The sequence below is a fragment of the Anser brachyrhynchus genome (genome assembly GCF_964034855.1).
Source record: "Anser brachyrhynchus genome assembly, chromosome: 1".
Lineage (NCBI taxonomy): Eukaryota > Metazoa > Chordata > Aves > Anseriformes > Anatidae > Anser > Anser brachyrhynchus.
This window is the reverse complement of record NC_137694.1, coordinates 75,797,824-75,818,606: the sequence shown is the minus strand read 5'-3', so window position 1 is coordinate 75,818,606 and position 20,783 is coordinate 75,797,824. Positions and strand designations below refer to the sequence as shown.

Here is a 20,783-nt window from a genome sequence, read left to right as displayed (position 1 = left end):
TATAGCAGTCCTGGTCCCAAACCTTTCAGAGTTGTCCTCAAGTGACTAGATTCCCTCCTCCCCAAGTGATTTATAGTTGTACCTTAGTAGCAGTTGATTTTCCACCACTCTTCACATTAAAACAAGATATTGTATCCATAATATGCCTATAAATGTGTGAAAAAAGCTTAAGACTAGGGACCTGTCAGATCTAGAGAACAAAAGGCTAACAAAAGATATATGGAGCTTTTCCTTTCAAAGACGTCTCTTCTGAAATTCTTTCAAGAATTCCTCTTTCAAAAAAATCTTTTGAGACTTTTTCCTACATGTCCCGTCTCTGTGAGCCCACAGTACTTTGGTCTGCAGAGGTGAAAGCTTCGTGTTGTGACTTCCAAGCACAACATGGACTGTAAGCTGTAAACGCCTGGTATAGCATGGGTGTGTGCATGTTGACGCTGGAGACAGGGATCTGACTCTAAGTTCACTGTGTTTATCTGACCTAATTTTAAACTGGAGACCTTGGCACTGCCAGCACTCTACTGGCAGCAGCCTGGAGCTCAGAGCAGGCTGCCAAACCATCCCGATAAGGAGGGCAACTGCAGCGGTGATTATCTCAACTGATTTGTGAGCTACTTTGCCCAGGCTGCTTCCCATCGCCAAAGTCGCCTGGTGCAGTTAACCCGTGAGAGTCAGGCTGGTGCTTCACCAAACGATATGTGTGGCAGAGGAACAGCAAGCCCCCTTCCACAGGGTCTTGTGCTCCACACCTGCCCCTTCCCTTGCTGACCCCGTTCCTGGTAGGGGAGGGAAGCACCCAGTCAGCTCCAGCCCCTCCTTGCTCAGCCTAATCTGTGTTAAAGTCCAATCACAGAATGTACAAAGGACAGCAGCACAGACTTACTCTGTAACGTAAGTTAAATGATACACATTGGGTCAAACTGACAAACGTGATTTCCCTAAATAGTGGAAACAATGAACATACAAACAGGACACGGCATAACAAAAAAGCGATTAGCCAGTCAAAAGTATTTCCACCTAAAGATTTAAAATGGGTGTTTCTAAATCTTAGCAATTTTGTGTATTTTTCACTAGCAGGTAAGCTTGGATATACCTCAATGAGTGTGTAAAGCTGGGGGGTTGAGTCTCTTTTCAGTTTTTAAAGAGTAAACACCATACATTCAACTAAGCACCAGCAGGAGCTGAGACAGAGAACAGGTCATGATATGGAACCATCTCCACCTCTGCTCTTACTACTCTCCAACACTGGTGTCAGTGGGCTTTGAGTCAGGCCTGGAGTCACAGAAGATCAAATACGTCACGATCAGAGAAAGGAACCTTGAAAAAAAACAAACAACAAAAAAAAAAGAGCACCTTTGAATATGTATCTATCTTTATTTCTCTTCAGTTCTCTGCAGCAGACAATAAGACTGACAAGGGGGAAAGGGAAGAAGACCACTAACAAAAACTTCTCATGTGTTTGTCCTCGATTTGGAAATAAAATTCCAGTGAACTGTCTAGTCCCTACAGCTAAAGAAATCAGATTTTTGACTAATGCTGTTGCAAGTTAGATGCTCTCTACTTATTAGCTGATGTAAATTGCTGAAATACACAGAAGGTCATTCCTGAGCAAGATAACAACATGAAGAAGTACAAGGCATTAGAGATAGCAAAAGGGGAGCAACATATATGCAGCTGTCAGTCCCTGACCTGTGGCTACACTAACAAGACAATAACATGAAAAATGGCAGAAATGAGAAACATATGTAAGTGACAAAAGAGGGGCTCTGACAAAATAGAATTGCTGACTGGGGTAGAAATGATCAAAGCAGCCATATCATAAGCACCAAAAAGAGCATCATAACAACAACAGGAGGGCCAATGGGACAGCATCTAGCCTGTGTGAGTTGCTTATACAAGAGGGGATGAGGGATGGGAAGGGGAAGAACAGGGGAGGGTGAAAAGGGGAATATAAGGTAAAGCAGACAATGTAACTGGGACTGGAAGTACCTGTAACAGCCCTGCACTTGATCTCTGCAGCTTGGAGAACAATAAACCTGCTGTTACTACCTTACTCATGTCTGACTTGTTTTCATGCTCAGGAGGGACCTGGTGTGCCTTTTTCATTAGAAGTTTTCCTTAGGAGGGACTTCAGCCCTTGCCCCGATTATGTTGTGGATGTACCTGTGCCCACCCCATCTCTGTCCCTGTTTCTTCTTTGGATGTCCGATCCACATTGTAGGTAGCTTGTCTCCAGTCCTGTCTCCTGGACAGACCTCAGATCTACATCGTGCTCTTGTCTACAGTTGTGTTTTGTGCTGCTCCTGACTGGACTCCCTGGGCAGACTCCATACCTCAGCATTGCTTGCTGTGACTGGGACTGTTGGTGGCTGCTGCACGCCCAGTTCACATGCTGAAGGATGGTGCCCTGGCCAGCGAGGGCATTACCTGTGCTGTGATCACCCTTGGCCCCAGGTTGTCCTCCCTGGTGGAGAAGCCCTGCTCTTGCTGCTCCCTGACTCTCCCTAATATCAACAAAGGAGGTTCAGGTTGGAAATTAGGAGACATTTCTTCTCAGCAAGAGCAGCCAGGCATTGGAACGTGTTGCCCAGGGAAGTGGTGGCATCACGGTCCCTGGGAGTGTTCAAGGCAAGGTTGGACATGGTGCTTAGGGACATGGTTTAGTGGGTGACGTTGGTGGTAGGGGGATGGTTGGACCAGATGATACTGGTCTCTTCCAACCTTAATGATTCTATGATTCTACCTGGCATTTCACATCTCTGTCTCCGCATAACTGAAGTGAGTCTCTGAACTACCTTCCAGATCTTATTGTAACAGGCCTTTATGAACAGTGAGTTTACATGCTCTTCTTCCCTACAGCAGATTTGAGTGTTGTTCATATCTGAAATATTTTTTTCCAATAAGAAACTTCTCTGGGTTCTCTGAAGAATTTGGTTTGTGTTTGCTTTTCTCACGCCTTTCCCTTCTGCATTCATTGCTGAGATATGTTCCTAGCACATAATACTTAGGGTAAGGAACCAAAGGCTTCAGTCCTGATTTTGAGCTTTGTGTTGCTCTGTGGGTCATACCACAGCCTCTACATGCAAAATCCTACAAAAAAAAAGAATTCTTCATTAAAGAATTGGGATTCCTACTTATTTCAGCTGATGAAAAACCTCCAGCTAGTGAAACAACTCTACTTTACACAATCTTTCTGGAAATAGCCCTTGAACTATTGTTTTTACTAAGAAATGCTACCGTCCCAGTGAGACAGGAGATACTAGTTAAATCACAAGATACCTAAGAGAGTTTTTATCCATGCTTACTCTTTCTGTATGCAGTCCCCATCACCAGGTTGCTTGCTTTAACAGACCCTCACAAATCTAGGCTAGTTATTTGACCTTTTGTTGTCCGTTCAAACCTACTCTCTTTTGTCAGTAATCCTCTGAGTGTACTGCTTTTTTCAAGAGTTTTGAGTGAACTCAGGTGGTCAAGTTGAGGTCATGCATCGCTAATTACAGCGGAAGGAGAAAAATAAGTACAGTGATTAACATTCTGCTCCCTTTGGAGAGGCAAGGAAATGCCTTTGACAGCTCCAGATTTACTGACACCCTGCTGACAGCTTGTTGCCTGTGTTTGCTGAACTGCAATCATTTTTGAAAAATGTGGCTGATCCTTGACTGTTGACTGGGAGGGTGAGAACAGAGCTCTGGGAATTCGATGCTTGATGTTGCTTGAAAAAGCTTTTCTTCGTTGGACCCCCTGTGGCCTTTCTCCTTAGCAGACTTGAGCATTGCAGGCTTAATTCCTCGCCCTGTTGTCATTCCAGCAGTCTCCGTGCAGGGCTCCACACTCCTGAGGACCCCAGAATTTCATTGGACGTAATGACAGCCACAGAGATCTGGCACTGCTTGCTCTGGTCCTGCTAAATGTTCTGGGCTGGCGGCTCTACCCCTCCACGATGCTGTAGTCACTCAGAGACAATGTGGTGAAGGCTCTGTAATAAGTGCAGGGAAAACACAAAATCTTTTGTTGGCTTACAGTAAGAACTTAAGCATATATTTTTCTTCAGTGTTCTGCCTTGTCTTTATCAGACCCAATTGTTTTCTTCACATTGTGGCACTTAATTGAATTGTTTTCACTTAAAAATCCAAGCTCACAAGATAACTGGAATGGAACTGAATTGTTTTCTTTTCTCTGCCCTCCCTCATTAGTAGCCTAAGCAAGTGTGAGGCTGCGTTAAGTTTGGTAATATTTTGTTTGCTTGTAATCACTTTTTTCTTATTTCCTGCAGATGGAGATTGTCCTTAGATCATTATATCCCAGCTTGGGATTGTGGTATACAAAAAGTGAAATGGCTAGTTATATAATTTATGTTCTCAATTGCCTTGACAGCGAAAAAGAAGGACAATGAAGGTAAATCTCAGAAAGAAAGCAGCAAAAGAAGGAAGGCAATTACAGCATGCTTACTTATTTTGTATTACAGAAGCAGCTTAAAAGGCTACCTAATCGAATCTCTGTGCCGAGGCTAAACTGTGAAGATGGTAGCTTCTTTGCAAGCTCTACCTGTGACACAGGTGGGACACCAAAACATCATCTTATTTATTATGTATTTCTTCACAGGGTGATTGTATCGATTTCTTATGGGCTTGTATGGGCTTGACCTACAAATGCAATGTTGACCCATTCCTCTCCTTAGCAAACTTTGAAAAATATTGCTGAAGTGTTAAAACTATTACTGCAATGCTCACAGCAATTAGCACTTCACTTGGAATGAATTTGACCACTTCAGAGGGTCGCTTTTGAGATGAATGGGAGAAGCGCACACTCCTTTTTGTGTTCACATTGCACACTGCCTGAATGGTCAGGCAGATACCCTACTGTGTAGGGCGACAGCACGTAGTGTTACTTGCCCTTTGCTGACACAAAAACTTCAGATCTTTATCAACAAGCAAACTTAGGATCTTGCTGGCAGAGGCCAGTACACATGGCATCTTCGTGGGCCAGATTTAACTACATTGACTGTTTGTGTACATGTGCGTGCCTGTGACAGACAAATGGACAGAGTCAGAGACCCCATAAAACTGATTTCAACCAAGAACTGACTCTTGATGGTTTATCAAGACTTCAGCAGCAGCACAATTCACCATTCACTAGACAAAGAGTACATTTTCTGGATATTCATAGGGACTATAGGAGGGACATGTGAAAACTGACTCTTATATCCCTATTTCAAATTAGAGTTACACTACATGTAGTTATGCAGATTTGTTAAGAAGCCAGCTCATTTAAGAACTGACCTTTGCCAAGTTGAGAACAATTATTTTTGTATCCCTGTAGATTTTTATTGCATTTAATTGACCTGTATGACAAATATGCAGACCTGAAGAACTGACAGCTCTGCTCCTGCAAAAACATCTCTCAGACTTCTCTTTGCTCTGCAAAGCAGAGACAGTTTACTGTTCACTGCTAAAGTGCCCTTGCTGCAACTTTGGCAGCAAACAGTGCCTTCCTCACTAGCAGCCTGTGGCTTTGAGGGAGGAGCAGAAGTGTAGGAGAAGCACTGTTATGATGGAAACAGGAAGGGCTCAAGCACTTAGCTCCAGAGCTGGCTGAGGGGCAACACCTCTCAAGAGAGAACCAGATTACTGTCAAAAACTTGAAGACTTCTCATGTTATCAAACAGGAAGCGATACCAGGGAAATCTAGTAAGAACAGGCAGACAGTCAGGTACTGCTAAGGGGACTTTGGGAACTGGGAGGGCTTCAGGTAATGGGACTGAACGACAGTGAGGGAACTGACTGGAGACGTAAATCAAGAAGGCATCAGAGCAGGGGCTGCATTTTTGTGTGAGTATTTAGGATGGAGTTTTCAGGCTTTTGATTATTCCACTGAAATGTAGGGTAGTGGAGGAATAAGGCAGAGGAAGTTAAATAATCAAAGCACTTGGTCAAACCTCAGGTTTTTAACACCATCCTTTCCTTCTATTTCTGACTCATGGTTTTATGACTGTTTGGGAGGGGAAAGATGACTTCAGATTTCTGAGCTCTTAAAAGTTTTCAGGCTGCATTTTAGGATAGCTTTGGGGAATAAATATCTTCAGTTTCTGCCTGGTGGTCTCTTTACATTGAGCCATTACTTACTTCATCATGGAAACAAACGGAGGGTCTGATCTGGAGATTCCTTTATTCCTGAGACTGTAGTTTTCTCAGGCTAGCCATGCCCCTTGCCTCTTCCCTCCCAAAAGCCTCCATTCAGTGCAGCTCCTCAGAGGTACCTACACAGCTGGAGCACCCACCTTAGCAACAGTGTGCCTAAACATGAACACAAGTGAGCTTATATCAGCCACTTTGGAACAAATTTTTCATGGTCCTAGAAACGTTTCCTCACAACTCCAACGATCTCTTATTTCTGCTTCCTTGTAACCCATCCTCTTACCTTCTCTACCAACTCCATACTGAGCTACAGACTCTAACTGCAGGCTTTGACTCCCCCACCACTGACCATCCGTACATGAGGATGTCAAGAGGGAGAGGGGCCAGAAGACCATGGCCTTCAGGCAGGAAGCTTGTCACCTTGTGCAGGCAAACTTCATCCCCATTCTGCAAGACCAGACACATGAACCTATCCTGCAACCTGAAGTGCTGGGTTCAAGTTACAGGAGAAGAAATCCAGCAGGTTCAATTCCAGTCAGGTTAGTCTCCACGCTTCCTGTGCCTGCTTTGTGTTTCTTGATTGCCCTATGTATGCTACAAGTAGCTACATGATGCTATGGTGCCAGCTGTCCCTTACAAGCACAAATGTCCCCTCCATAGGCTGCTCCAGAATTCCATGTTCAACAGATTCAATGGGATAGCTCCCGCGAGTCTGGAGACTTCAGCATAAGACCCTAAAATAGATGCACCAGGGTTGAAAAGCAGGGAACAGAATGGAACAGCAAGTTGCATCATTTCATTTATATTTTGTTCCAGTTTCTTTTTTTCTTAACTTATTTTAAGAGCTTTATGTCAGACACAAAAGCTGATCTATACAGCTATATGGCAAAGACGAGCAGAAAGCAAATATTAAGTAAGAAGACAGACCATGCAGTAAGCTTGCAATATAAAGGTGATCTGCCATGTATCAGGATAATTTGGAAAGAATCTACACAAAATCTTCTCTATGGGGAAAAAGCATCTGCTCATTCCTGAAACACTGTAAGACCAGATCAAATACATTAACTAAGAATAAAGAATCTGAAGGAGTGCTTTGTTAAATGTATTATTTCATGTTCAGGGGTCTCATGGGAAAAGATTGCCAACTTCATCTTTCTCTAATATTTAAAGAAAGTTCAAAGCTGACTGTGCTAACTGAGGAAGAACACTGAGCTTCTTTAATAATTAAAATTGTTATTAATTAGTGTTTTTGCTAACTTTTTTTTTGTTCCAGACTTTCAGTGTTTCTTTGTTTATGGAAAAAGATCATGTATTAAATATATCTATAGCAAGTCCACGAGGATTTTCTCCAGAGAGAATCCAGAAAATAATATTTTAAGAGATGACGTTGTTTAAGTGAACTCAGCTATAAATAATTTAATTGCTTACAAAGTCAATCAAATTTGTCACATCTTTAACTCCTGCATGAGGAAATTGACACCTCTGTGCCAGGAAGTACCGTGCCGTGGGTTCCAAATTGCCTGCAAAAGTTGAAGCCAAGACAGAAGTCTATGCTAAAAAACAGTAATACTTTCATAGCAAAGAAATCATTCAAATGGCATTGAAAATCTGCAAAATACTGTGTTGGAATGATAGTTGTAAATTGCTAAGACACTCAGGATATGAGCTGAGAGCCTGTAAGGGGACCATAGTGATTTCCTTGATTTTGTTTAGCTGAATGAATTGCTTTGTTCCTTAGACTACACATATGGAAACAAATGGTTTCCCAGTGACAGAGATGTTATTAATACAAAGAAAATTATCTGGGCCTTCAGGAAAGTGTAAACTAGAACTTTCTAAGAACGGGAATGGAGATAGTCTGTAGTTGGTTGTACTGAACAGAACTGGATTGTCACAAATGCCTATGAAAGGCACTTCATTAAGAACTTAACATCTTTGTTACTAATTTTAAGAGGCATAGCAAATGATGTATTCTGCTTTCAAACCAAGAAGTGAGGCAAGAAGTTTATGGCCCTGCATAAAACCATGGTTCACCCACTCCATGAATAGTGAAATGCTGGTCTCTTTACTTCCGAAAATATAATAGAGTTGGAAGAGGTTCAGGGATGGTCAAAAAGGATGATGAGAAGTATGGAACAGTTTCCAGGCAAAGACTCTTTAGTCTGTAATAAAGAAAACCGAGGAGGTACAGGATATAAAAGGAAGTGTAGCACTGACAGACAGGATCAACAGACCGCTGTCTGTGCTGACACCAATCCTAGTGATACCAAGACACTCTCAGAAAACAGGCTCAGAATAAGGAAAAGGCAGAGATTTTCACACAACAGGCCATGGAACTCCCTGCTGAAGTGTGCTGGGAATGAGAGACATTCAGAGGGTTTTAGGAGGAGACCACACAAGCACTTGGAGTAGCAACCCATTGGGGTTAGGATATAGGCTGATCACATCGGGCTCAGGATAGCTGGAGGGTTTTAAAGGGATCTGTTGGGAGTTTGTTCTGTTCTTCCTTTTCCCTAGGTGTCTGCCCACAACCATCAGGAAGACAGAACTGTGACCTAGACAGAGCCTGGGTCTGAACTGGTACAGTCGTTCCTGTGTTGTTTTAAATACATCGTTTTAAATACTGATGGCAGTTTCCTGAGTACAGAGCCCGACCTAGCAAACAACAAGATGAATAATATTACTCACATGAATATTCCCACAGAAGTACCAAAACAACCGATTTCAGCGTTACCTAATTCTTCAAGAGTTTCCAGACCAAGATCTTCTTAGTTGTTTGATTCAACTGTGGAACATTCCCTGTGAAGCACAACCACACATGCCTTCTAAGTTTGCACTTTGCCTATTAAGAAATTGCATTTTATTCTATGCCTCAGCATTTTATAAGCATGTGATATACTACTGTGCCCCACAGGAATCAGGCAACCAAACAGTACATTCAGTGGGTGCAAAACCCTGAACAAAATCATACACTTTTGTTATTTAGGCAGATCAGGGAATTACAAGTAAAATTTGGTTTAAAAACTATCAAAACCATCTGAAAAAGTCATAAAGACACTGGAAAATGTGTTTGTGTATAATCTGCACCATTCTCACCTAGTTCTGCCTTATTTCATGACTAATCTTAAAAGTTTTAGTATTTTGGGCTTATTTTTATGAAATAGAACTGGTTGATAGTGTACAGAAAAACAGAGAAAAAGCAAGAAAGGAAAATCAGAATTGATTCCTAAATGTTACATTAGTTAAGTAGTTAGTTGCAAACTAATTGTAATGTTTCCTGTAAATTAAGCATTTATATGTTATTTCTGATGCTGAGAAGGTCTTTTTATGGTTAAAAAAATAGAGTATTTCCAAGGGACATCTCTAGCATGACTCCAATATCATGTTCTGTATTTGTTACACCAACTGACCGCAGAAGACAGCAATTCATGTCAAAACCTCATATAAACATCATTTCACAGACAAGATATCCCTCTTTTGAATTACAAAAATGGGAGCATTATATTGTTTTGGTTTGCTACAGTCCTTCCCCTAAGTTTTTTGAAGGCTTCAGAGGTTCAGTGGAATTTGACAGCTGGTGTTTAGGCTTTTGTGTTTGCCTTTAATTGCTGCGCACCAGGGTGTACCCTCATCCTGCAGCCAGAACGGTCTGAGCAGAGGGCACAGAACCTTTCGCTGCTTGTTGCAGCGTGCAGGACTGGAACATTATGCCGTGCGCACAAGTACACACGTTTAAAGCAAAGATTTTGTTTCAAAATGCTTACTATGACCAAAACCTGGCAACTTAAAAAGATGTTCTTCTATGTAGTCAATAGGTTCTTAGACCTCTAAACTAAGGGCTAACTGCAAATATACATAAACATAAGTTATTGAGCAAACACTGCTGATTAATAACTGTTAAGTTGCATCACAGTTTTGGTTAAAACCTTGTGTATACCTGTCAGCTCTCCCCACCTCATTTGCCTGCACAGAAATTATTTGCAGGTTGGTTCTGCCATGGTTCACTTCAGGGTGAGCATTTGGTTGTTGCTTTCTTTAAGCGTGCAGACCTTCAAAGGTTATGGATGTGACTAACTGTATTCATGTTAGGTATCCCATTGACCTCAACTACAATAGAGGTTATCCCATTGCAAGGTTGAGTAAAGAAAATCCTTCTATATATACAGCTACGTTAGAAAAAAAAAAAAGAAAAAAAGAAAAATTAGAAATTTAAAATAAACCATGTTTATTTTGCAATGGAAAATCCACTAAAAAAAATGCTTCCACAGGCAGGTAAAAATAGAAATATGAAATACTCAGTTTTTCCATCAGTCTCTTAAGTAACAGGCAGTGCTATAGTTACACTGTTGTTTCTCTTGTTAATTGCACTACTATTTTGGAAAACTCACAATGCTGACTTATGAGGAAAGTTATAAGGAATTATGAGGAAAACTCATTATGTAAATAGACATTTATCATTGTCCAAAATAACTGACCAGTTTTTACATGCTGGTAATTTTTGTAGTTTTAGGAACCATTTGTTTTCCTTTCCTCCCCTGAAAACAGAAGTTTGCCCCACTTCCCCTCTCACACACACATACACAGGACCAGCAAAACTCAGTAATTTTCCACTGGCAAAAGGGTCTTTCAGTGTCTGCCATCTGCTGTGCTGGCAGGACCCACAAGAGGAGTAGCAGCAGCAAGTCAGGAACTGTAACATCATGTTGTGAATATTCATTCAATTTTCATTGTCCCAGATGGTCCTCATCATCTCTGGGACCAACCTTGCTTCCCTCAGCTTCCCTTTGACAGCTTTAGAGGAGGGGAGCAGGCAGAATCAAGATACTGAAATCAAAGCTCCCAAACATCAAAAACCCCAGTTGAAGTCAGTCCCCACTCCTGTTAGGGATGGTGGTAGTTCTGCCACTCCCCTTTACTGCTGGTATCTATAAAGATTTGTAAAGACTTTTGCTCTGGGAAGAGTGCTTTAGTGAAATACTGCTTTTCTAGATCTATAATCAGTTTATTTTGAATTTACTTATCATAATATATAGTGTCTTTTCCCCTTGCGCTAATTCTTTTTCTGGGTTGTATATCTATGCTTTCAACACTGCAACAAGGTAAATGGGAGTGCACAACTTCATTACCACAGGCTCCAGGGGGCTGTCCCTCCAGAAAGCACTCTTGCATTGCATCCCAATTAAAATGTGCTAGTTTTAGGCTTCTGTTATTTCACACCTACCAAAACTAATGCTTCTGAAAACCGATCTCAGCAGGTAGGTCCACAGTGCTCAGGTAGGTCCACGGTGAATTTCCTGGCTCAGCTGGAAGGCAAATGGAACACATAGATCCACTTGCAGGACCAAGGTCCTGGGTTCGTAAGGTGTCTGGGAAATAAATCTGCTTTAGTGCACCCAACTCTTATGACCCTGTTGTCACTGTATACTCAGGTAAAATAAATTTAATGAGGTAAAATAAACTAAATGTGGTTGCCAAATAAGTCTGGGTCATCAGCAACCATCCTCAAGTCACAACACTAGTACGAACATTCACCAGCTTCCACGTGCTGGGCGCTGTGAGAGAGGCAGAAAACAGTGCTATTGAATGTCATTCGTCCGACCTGAGCTCAGGTTTGCCCTCTACACCGTTGGCTTTACAAGAAATCCGCATCGCGGGATAACAGTTTTCCTCACAAGCGCTGCTGCTCCTCGCACAGCAAAAGCAGGGTTTCACTTGCATGCCATGTGAACACAGCACGCCAACACCCTTTCTTGAGCGCTGGGGCTGTAAATACACCGTGCCGGGGCACCGAGGGGGACGCTCCCCGGGTCCCCGCCGGCCGCGAGGGACCGGGGCTAGGCCCGGCGGTGCCGTGACGGGGCAGCGGGACCGCGGGACCGGGCGGCTCCGCGCGGGTAACGGCAGCAGCCAATGGCGGCCCCATTCAGCGGCGCCGGGCTCTCGCGAGAGCCGCCGGTAGCCAGCCCTCCGCCGGGGCCCTCCCGCCGCTCTGCTTCTCCTGCCATTAGCGCGGAGGAAGGGGCCGTGCTCGCGCCGGCTGCGGGCAGCGAGCGAGGAGGAGGGCGGCAGCGGCAGCGGCGGCGCAGAGAGGTGAGTGCCGCGGGCAGCCCGCCGCCCCGTGGGGCGCCCCTCACCCCGGCCCGCTCCTCACCCCGCTGCACTGGGTGGCGGTGGGGAGGTGAGACCCTGTAAACGGCGCCTCGAAATCCCCCTCAGCCTCCCCTCCGCGGCTCGCCGCCCTCCCGGCGTGAGGCAGCAGGAGCAGCCATCGCCGCCGAGACGGAGGGAGGGAGGACGGCCGCTGCCCCTCAGCCCGCGGCTCCCTTGGGGGCCGCCGCCGAGTTCTCCCCTCCTTCCCGCCCCAGCCGCCACCACTGGGGGCACGCGGGCGGCGGTTGGGCGATGAGGGGCCGTTGGGGGGGGGGGGGCAGCCTGTGGGCGCTGAGGGGTGCACCGGCGGCTGCGGGCGTGAGGATGCCCTGCCTTCTGTGGAAATAAACAAATAAATACTAATGGATTTAGCTCCGTAATTAGCTCTTAAAAAAAAAAAATCCTCAATAGTTCCTGCTTGCTCCACTGGACAAATCCAAAACCTGCTTTTGTATTCGAAGGAGTTTGGGATTGGGCCCGTAATTTGACAGTTTCAGCTTGTGCTCTGTGTTTCCAGGCGGTTTGCAATGGCTTCAGATAAAACTTAAATGCTAAGAAGCATGAGGTGTCTCTTGTTCTCGTCTTTTTCTTTATTAACGTTTTGGGTTAGAATGACAGAGCTCACATGCATGCTGAAAGGGTGCCCCCGCCGATGTCACACACCTGATTCCCTGCTGTAAAATCCAGACCCTTGATGTAGCCCCTGAATGAAAAGCAATGCTGAAGTTTAATTTAAAGTTTTTTCTCAGATAATTGTTGGGTATATTTGTGTTGTTCAGCTTTTACTTTTCTTTTGCTGTAGAGTGGTGAAATGTACTTTGAAGACCACAGATGTTGGGTTTTGTCACATACGCTGATTCAGTGTTTTGATTACAGTTTTCCCAAGTCCGCTCTTGTTTGTGAGTGGATATAACACTGATAAATGTCCCTAAATCACTGGGCACGTTCCATCAAATATGCCAAAAAATAAACAATCTTCAAGATCTCTGTCTTCATTCCTTATTCTTTAGGAACTCAACAGTGAAAAAATACCAGTTGTAGTGTTACCCAGAGCAGTTAACTGCAATACTTGCAAACAAGCCAAGGTGCTCCTCCAGGTGCTAAGCAGTGGTCAGGCTCATTGTAGCTGAGAAATTTTATTGTATCCAGTAAAACTGATGTGGTTTTATCTTCTGGGCTGTATGTAGTCGAGTTCTCCTCTTATAAAAAGGTGGCTTGAATTCCAAAAAGGCAGCTTTGTATAGTTCTGTGAAATTAGAGCTTAGTTTTTCACCTTGACCATGGCGTGATGTATGTTCAATTTAAATATTGTTGGTTAACAGAAAAAAAAATATCTAAAATTAGGCATTTTGTCTTTAACATTTCAAGGGAAAAGAAACCACCAAACCACTAGCTAAACAGAATTCAAAATGATCAAATATTTATAGCCTAGTGAACCAGTATCATGTTGCATTTCTGCCTAATTTGCAGAAAGTTAGTCTTTTTTAAAAGAAAAAAAAAAAACACACCCAGTCATAAACTGTGGTGGACCTGGACCAGGACCCCATGCTCTCCGTGCACAATGAGAAAACTCTGAGCTTGATTGGTCATAACTTTATTTATTATTGTTTGAGCTACCTGCTGTGATTTGGGATCTCTCTTGAATCTTTGAGTGACCACAAGGAGCTTAATGGCGTGGGTTTTGTCCACTGCCTGACTAGGCAGCGGGTTTGTGTTTTTAAAGCTTATCTTCTCCCGTAAACTCAATTTTCACTCAGTTCCCATCTAATAAAAATTCTCGCACCAACAGGTTGGAGCAGGGGATTAGTTAAAATGTAAAGCCAATTGATAAGCTTTGATACTTGTATTCTAAGAAGAGTTGCAGGGTAGGCATGTAAATTACAATGACAAGAATTAGTTCTCTGAATACAGTATTCATCAGCACAAAGACTAAGCTGATATTATGTGGCAAATGGTCTGCTTAGAGTCCCCCGGAAAGAGGCTTTGTGTGTCTTAGGTAATGACAGTGGACATAAATCAAGCATAATATTGTCCACAAGATCATTTTATCGCCTGCCCAGCTCATTTCAACGTATAGTTGCATTTAGGGCTAACTTGTCAGCAGTAGTATTTAAATTACCTTAGCAGAAAAACGTGGGTTTGGTAAATAACTGAAGTTTAATTCTTTGGGTACATTGATGCAGGCTTTTTCAGTCTGGAGCCTTAATAACTACTGAGAACACTTCATTGTTGTATAAACAGTGAGGGTAACCAAATCTAACGCTAGGGGGCGTGCACTCGGAGAGGAGTTATCTTGTGCCTGGTCTGAACTCATATGGTGAACTGGATGCACGGCGAAGACGGGTCCTTTTTGGAAGGATCAGAAGGTGGTCCTTGCCGGATGCAGAAGAGTGAACTTGGTCGTTGAATTGGTACGAAAAGTGCTGCAGCTCTGTAGTCTAATGCTACAGAATAACTTATGTCAGTCCACTGCATCTGCATGAGGAAGCAGTAGAACATTTTTTCTTTGACAACAATAAAACCAAAACAGGAGCTAGTGGGATGAAGGAATTTATCAGGAAGAATTTATTTTCCTTGTCATAAATAATTTGATCAGCATGGAGAGCATTAAAATTGGCAATCATTAATACTGCCTTTTACGTTTGAAATCAGGCCATTTTGTGAGGCTTGCATTTATATTTCACCAAATACTTCTTAGAGATTGAAGAAAAAAACAAATTGAGAAATAGTATTAATCTATGCAATCTATCCAATCATCTGGCTTTCTGATTTCTCAGTAATTTTGACACTGGATTTTGTGTTCTGGTTTGAACTGTAAATTTAGCACTTAGTTTGTGATGTATATTCTTAGTATACCTACAAATAAACTTGCAATTTGTTAGCTGAAATATGGTTTTATAGGAATTAGAACTGAGTAGAGTATGATGAAGAAAGCAGACACCTAGAATTTTAATGTAATAAACATGCTTCAGAAGACTGCTTGTGTGAGATTTTGATTTTCAAGGGGAGAGTTGCTTTCTGTATATTTACTAGGAAAAGGAAACAGTGGTGGACTTTAAAAGGTAGGCTGGGTTTACAGGAATTCGCAATAGCAAGAATCTTATGAAGCCATAAAACAAGATACTGCTAGTCACCTTTCAACAAAGAACAGGCACTATCAAGTAATAGTTTGGTACAAACAGATCGAGTTCATCTGAAAGTATGAGTGAGTGCCCTGAAACTTACTGCAAAGGAAGAAAGGGGACAGACAAAAGAAAGCTGCTGGCCAAGAGTGGCTTGCCTCACCGGGGGAGCTGAGTGTGTCGAGGTCTGCCCTGTGGGGAGGGGGTTCATTGCTCTGGTAGGTTTGCTTCTGCCATGCATGCAAACCTTGACTGTGCTGGCACCGCTAATAATCTGAGTTCAGGCACTGGGGAGGTTTTACTGGATAAAAAGGACCTCCCCCACACATCACTCTTTTCTACTTTTTTTTTTCTCCAGGATGAGTAGAGCTGAAGCTAATGCTGAGAAAGGCCTGACACAACTGCTGTGTAACACAAGAACAGCTATAGCTCCTCCTGCTAGAAATCCTTGGTATTATTATGAGTACACTAGTAAAGAAATGAACTTGCTTCTAGCTGAACAGACAGTTAAATTCCAAAAGATAGCTCTCCTGCAGGCAGGAAAGTACTTTCCACCAGCTAGCCAATGTGCAGGTTACCTAGCCACAGAACCACCTAGCTGTTATTTGAAGCTGAATTTATGATTAGCCATTTAGGTTTCCATGTATCACAACTGAGCACCCAGGAGAGGGTGAGAGGATGCAGATGTGACCACTTTATTTCCCCATGAAGAATGATCTCTGGCTGACTAGCTACATCTGAACCAGAATGTGGGGAGAGGCAGGAGCAGTTCTCAGGTGTAAATATTCACCTTCTTCCCATGGGAACAGAAAAAAAAATCTTTCAGGAAAAAAATCCCCATTTTCCAGCTTATCCAGGTAAAAATAGCAGCCCTTAGTCCGATAGCAACAGGCTCCCTTTTTCTTGCTTCGTGTATTGGAAAAGAGTTTTTATCACAGACATTTCTTAAAATTTGTTTTAATTATTTTTTACAATGAATAGTTGCATAAAGTGTTTCCTGCCCTTCCCTCTTGCTGGTGCCTTGTAAGGGAGGTAACCAGAATGCCAGCCAAATATCAGCCTGATGATGAAAGAATAGTTCCACTTAAAATGTCACTAATTTTTAGCATGATGAGTCCTGTATGAAGGGGATAGCTTACATTACTAGCTTCACAGATGAGTGTTGCACTGTGTTTTACTGAGGCAGCCGTTGTTTCTTGAAGTTAAAGATAACTAGATTCTTCTGTTTTGTGGTATTTAGCATTTGGCAGACCAGCAAAAGAGAACAAATTCAATCACAAGCTAAGCATTTAATAGGAGTACCTGCTTTTACAAACTACAGAAACAGAATACAGAGAACAAAGTCTGTGTTTAACAATAGTTAACAATATAGTTTTACAAGCACTAACATATGGAACTATAAGGAAATTTTGTTCCCCATAAGAGCTTCTCTGCGGGATGCTAGGCAGTTGTACAGCAATGAAAGGCAATGAAAGACATGGCTGTTACCAACATGTAACAGCCAACTGTTGAAGCGCATTCCTGTTCAGTGGAGTAATGGCGTTTGGTTAGCAGGTACCTGTGTAGCAAATACACTTGGTGAGACTTATCTACCAAGTAGGGCGTGGAGTTTGTAATGTGCCATCTCTTGGAAAACACTGAGTGCTTCCCAGTGAATTCTGACTATCAAGATTAGGTGAAAGAAAGGAATTTTATCGCTGCTCGTGGCATTAATATACGGTCTTTCTCACTGGATTTTGTTGGATTTGTTTGTGCTCAGTTAGTCTACTGAAGTGGTAAAGTACTCTGGTTAACAGTTGAGTTGATATTATCCATGACTGACCTGCCATGTTTTGCTTCTGTAAATTGAAAGCTTTGCTGTGCCTAAAGAAAACTTCTACTAAATCTTGCTGTCTGCTTACAGTTGAAAATAATTTATTTCCTGTATTTATTGAAATTAGTTATAGCATGGATCTTGGTTTCTGCAAATGCTATAGGAAAGGCATGAAGTCTGATTTCAAAATACAGAGGAGGAAATATTGACAATTAAGTTTATGGAAGAAAATAAAACGTGAACATATTGCAAATTGAGCTTCTGGTAAAGTCTTATTGTATAGTTCTGCCCCAATCTTAATAGGCACGGCTATCATTACATCGTAAGATACCAAGGGCAGAGAAGCAAGGTTTATTTAAACAGAAGTTCTTCATGAATTCAGATCTCAAATATCTTGTGAGCAAATAGTGTAGATGATCATTTTCTATTGAAATGTTTTAGATGGGTTCTTACATGCTTGATTTTTGATGGGGACTCTTTGCTATCTTGTCCTGTTTATCTTCTCATTTAACAGAAAAGGAGAGTTCATATAGAATACGTATGATGTGAGCATCTTGACTCACTTAGGTGCCGGATTTGGTGACTTTGCTGCTCAGTTGCATAAGTAGCAGTTAGAATCACAGAATGGTTTGGGTTGGAAGGGATCCTAATGACCATCTGGTTCCAACTCCTCTGCCATGGGCAGGGACAGCTCCCACCAGACCAAATTGCCCAAAGCCCCATCCAGCCTGGCCTTGAACACCTCCAGGGATGGGGCATCCACAGCTTCTCTGGGCAGCCTGTGCCAGTGCCTCACCACCCTCTGGGTGAAGAATTTCTTCCTAATATCTAGTCTAAACCTACCCTCTTTTAGTTTAAAGCAGTTACTCCTTGTCCTATCACGATGCACGCTGACAAAGAGTCCCTCTCCATCTTTCCTGTAGGCCCCTTTTAGGTACTGGAAGATCACTATAAGTTCTTCCCGGAGCCTTCTCTTCTCCAGGCTGAACACCCCCAACTCCCTCAGCCTTTCTTCACAGGAGAGGTGCTCCAGTCCTTTGATCATCCTTGTGGCCCTCCTCTGGACTCGCTTCAACAGGTCCACGTCCTTCTTGTGCTGGGGGCCCCAGAGCTGAACGCAGTGCTCCAGGTGGGGTCTCACAAGAGCAAAGCAGAGGGGGAGAATCACCTCCCTCGCCCTGCTGGCCATGCTGTATTTCTGCTTGGGACTGCCCCAGCCCAGGTGCAGGACCTTGCACTTGGCCTTGTTGAACCTCATGAGGTTCACACAGGCCCACCTCTCAGGCCTGTCCAGGTCCCTCTGGAGAGCATACCTTCCCTCCAGAGTGTCAGCTGCACCTCACACCTTGGTGTCATCGGCAGACTTGCTGAGAGTGCATTCAATTTCACTGACCATGGCACTGACAAAGATGTTAAACAACGCCAGTCCCAGTACTGACCCCTGAGAAATGCCACTTGTTGCTGGTCTCCACTTGGACAGTGAGCCGTTGACTACAACTCTCTGAGTGCAACCATCCAATTCCTTGCCCACTGAGTGGTCCATCCATCAAATCCACATCTTTCCAACTTAGAGACAAGGATATCATGCGGGACAGTGTCAAAGGCTTTGCGTAAGTCCAGGTAGATGATGTCAATTGCTATTCCCTTAAAATTAAGAACTTTGTAAACCTTTTTTTTTTCCTTTATAAAAGATTGAAATATTTTAAAAACACCTGGAATAATCTCCTGTAAATTGTTTATGCTTTGAATTATTCCTAGTAGAAACTGAGTGAGCCAGAAGTCAAAGAAAATGACACTAATTGGAGTAGAAAACCTATGGAGCAGAGACTGTTTCTTTGAAGTCTTTGAAAAGCACAAAGTGCAGAACATGGACGTTACATCAAACACATCTAGTGATGAGAGGGTAGGGGAACCTTCATGGGGGGAATAACTATTTGTATGTAGTGCAAAACATGAGTATAATTGACCTTTAATATCTGCTTAGAAGAGACATGTGTGAAACTGAAGTCAAATAAAGGTCCTCCTGGTATCATTCAGCTGAATCTGACTGCTATCACTATTGCCGAGGTTGAGTTATGCAAGCCATGGAGCAGTTAGACAGCAACAGAAGCTGAGGCTGTGGTTCTCGAGTTCAGCGAGCTGCGGTCTGTTGTCAACCCGCAACACACTCGGAGACCATCATATGCCTTTGATTTAAAGAACAACAAAAGTCCCCAAACCCCAAACTTCCTGTCCCACTGACCATTCACATACTGCTGATGGTGCCTGTGGACCATGGTTTGGAAATCCCTAAGTTATGATGAACAGTGGTGTTAAGTATACTTATCTTCAGAAATAGTTTCAGGTAAGAAAATGAATTACAGGTGATCTATCCTACCTTCTCTAAAAGGTCATGGTAAGCAATCTTGTCTCTGCTGCCAGATTGATTGAGCTTGAGGGGTTCTGCATTCTTTTTTGTCCTTATGCTCCTATCTGTACAGCCAGAGCCTGTGCTTTAATGTAACTACTCAATGGGAAACGGTAGCATTATGGTTAGAAATAGTTGATTTAAGAAAAAAACTGAAAAGGGTAACTTTTTGATCGAAGGGAGAAAAAGATCTAGAAAAACAAAAGCAGTTGTGGGTTGGAAGATGAAGAGGGGGGTGGAGAAGGAGATTCCTTCCTTACCCTGTTAAAGTCATCTTTTTCCGCTTTCCTTTCCTTACCTTTTCTTTTTTCATGAGCCAATGATAAAGTTGGAGGGAGAAGAACAAAGTGGCATGCTTCAGATTTTCAAGCCCTGCTGGCAAGCCTTCAAAGACAATGGAAATCTTTTCAGCTTCTTTCCTATATTATAGCATGCACCACTTAACAAGCTCTGTTTCTGAGTCATTAGTGCCGTTTACAGGCTGTGTTTGTCCATCCCTTCCACAGGAAGAAACACACTGGAGTCCCCCTGAGCCCCAAGTGCACAAAGAAATGGAAAGTTGTCTCCAAATTTGAGGCCACGTAGTTAAGAGAGTGTTATAGGAGAACAAGTGTGCAGGATTAAAATTTGGCTTTCAAGTTTGCTGGTGTAGTAATGTAAAAGGATGGAGCTGTGCAGGTGAGGACTGTACTGTGTCTACCAGCTAATCAGTTTGAGTATGTAAATCTTTGTGTTCCCAGAGGGTTGATTTTAACACCTGGGATGCAATTTAGATGCAAGTTCACTTGCATCAGTTTCCTATGACAGGAACAAGGATGTGTGCTCTTGTTTTCTAAGACTTACTGCTCAGATCTTTGTCATGATGAGGAGTGCAAAATGAGCACTGTACTGATACGTTCAATCCCTCTGATGGTGCTGTTAGTCTCAGGGTGGACACTCAATTTGACTTGCTGTGGTGCAGCTCTAACCAGCTCCTTCCCAAACTGATCCTGCGTGGGCTTCCCATAGGCAGCAGCTCGTCAAGCTCCAGGTATGGGTCTGTACCATGGGGTCCATCCATGAGGAGCACACTGCTCCAACCTGGGTCCCCCACAGCCAGCAGCTCCTGCCAGGTCACCTGCTCCTGCATAGTCTCTTCTCCACGGGCTACAGGTCCGGCC

General features: G+C 43.0%; 1 protein-coding gene and 1 long non-coding RNA gene across 4 annotated transcripts in view; one reads left to right on the top strand and one right to left on the bottom strand.

The window, feature by feature from the left end:
* Positions 1-806: 806 nt before the first annotated feature.
* On the bottom strand, positions 807-11,881 carry LOC308190704. Of its 2 annotated transcripts, none has more exons than XR_013947462.1 (3): positions 11,353-11,881; positions 8,820-8,930; positions 807-3,973 (listed from the first exon to the last, which is right to left on the bottom strand). It is a non-coding gene; the product is annotated as an uncharacterized lncRNA (long non-coding RNA). The 2 variants fall into 2 exon arrangements; XR_013947463.1 differs by having other exon boundaries at positions 8,866-8,930.
* Positions 11,882-12,075: 194 nt separating this feature from the next.
* The window catches only part of STK38L (serine/threonine kinase 38 like), a 48,817-nt gene continuing 40,109 nt past the window's right edge, over positions 12,076-20,783 (top strand). The window contains exon 1 of one of the 2 annotated variants that reach the window (XM_080582298.1): positions 12,076-12,221. The gene's annotated coding sequence lies outside the window, so the exon portion shown is untranslated. The remainder of the gene's footprint in view (positions 12,222-20,783) is intronic. The other variant, XM_080582300.1, reaches the window with a different exon arrangement.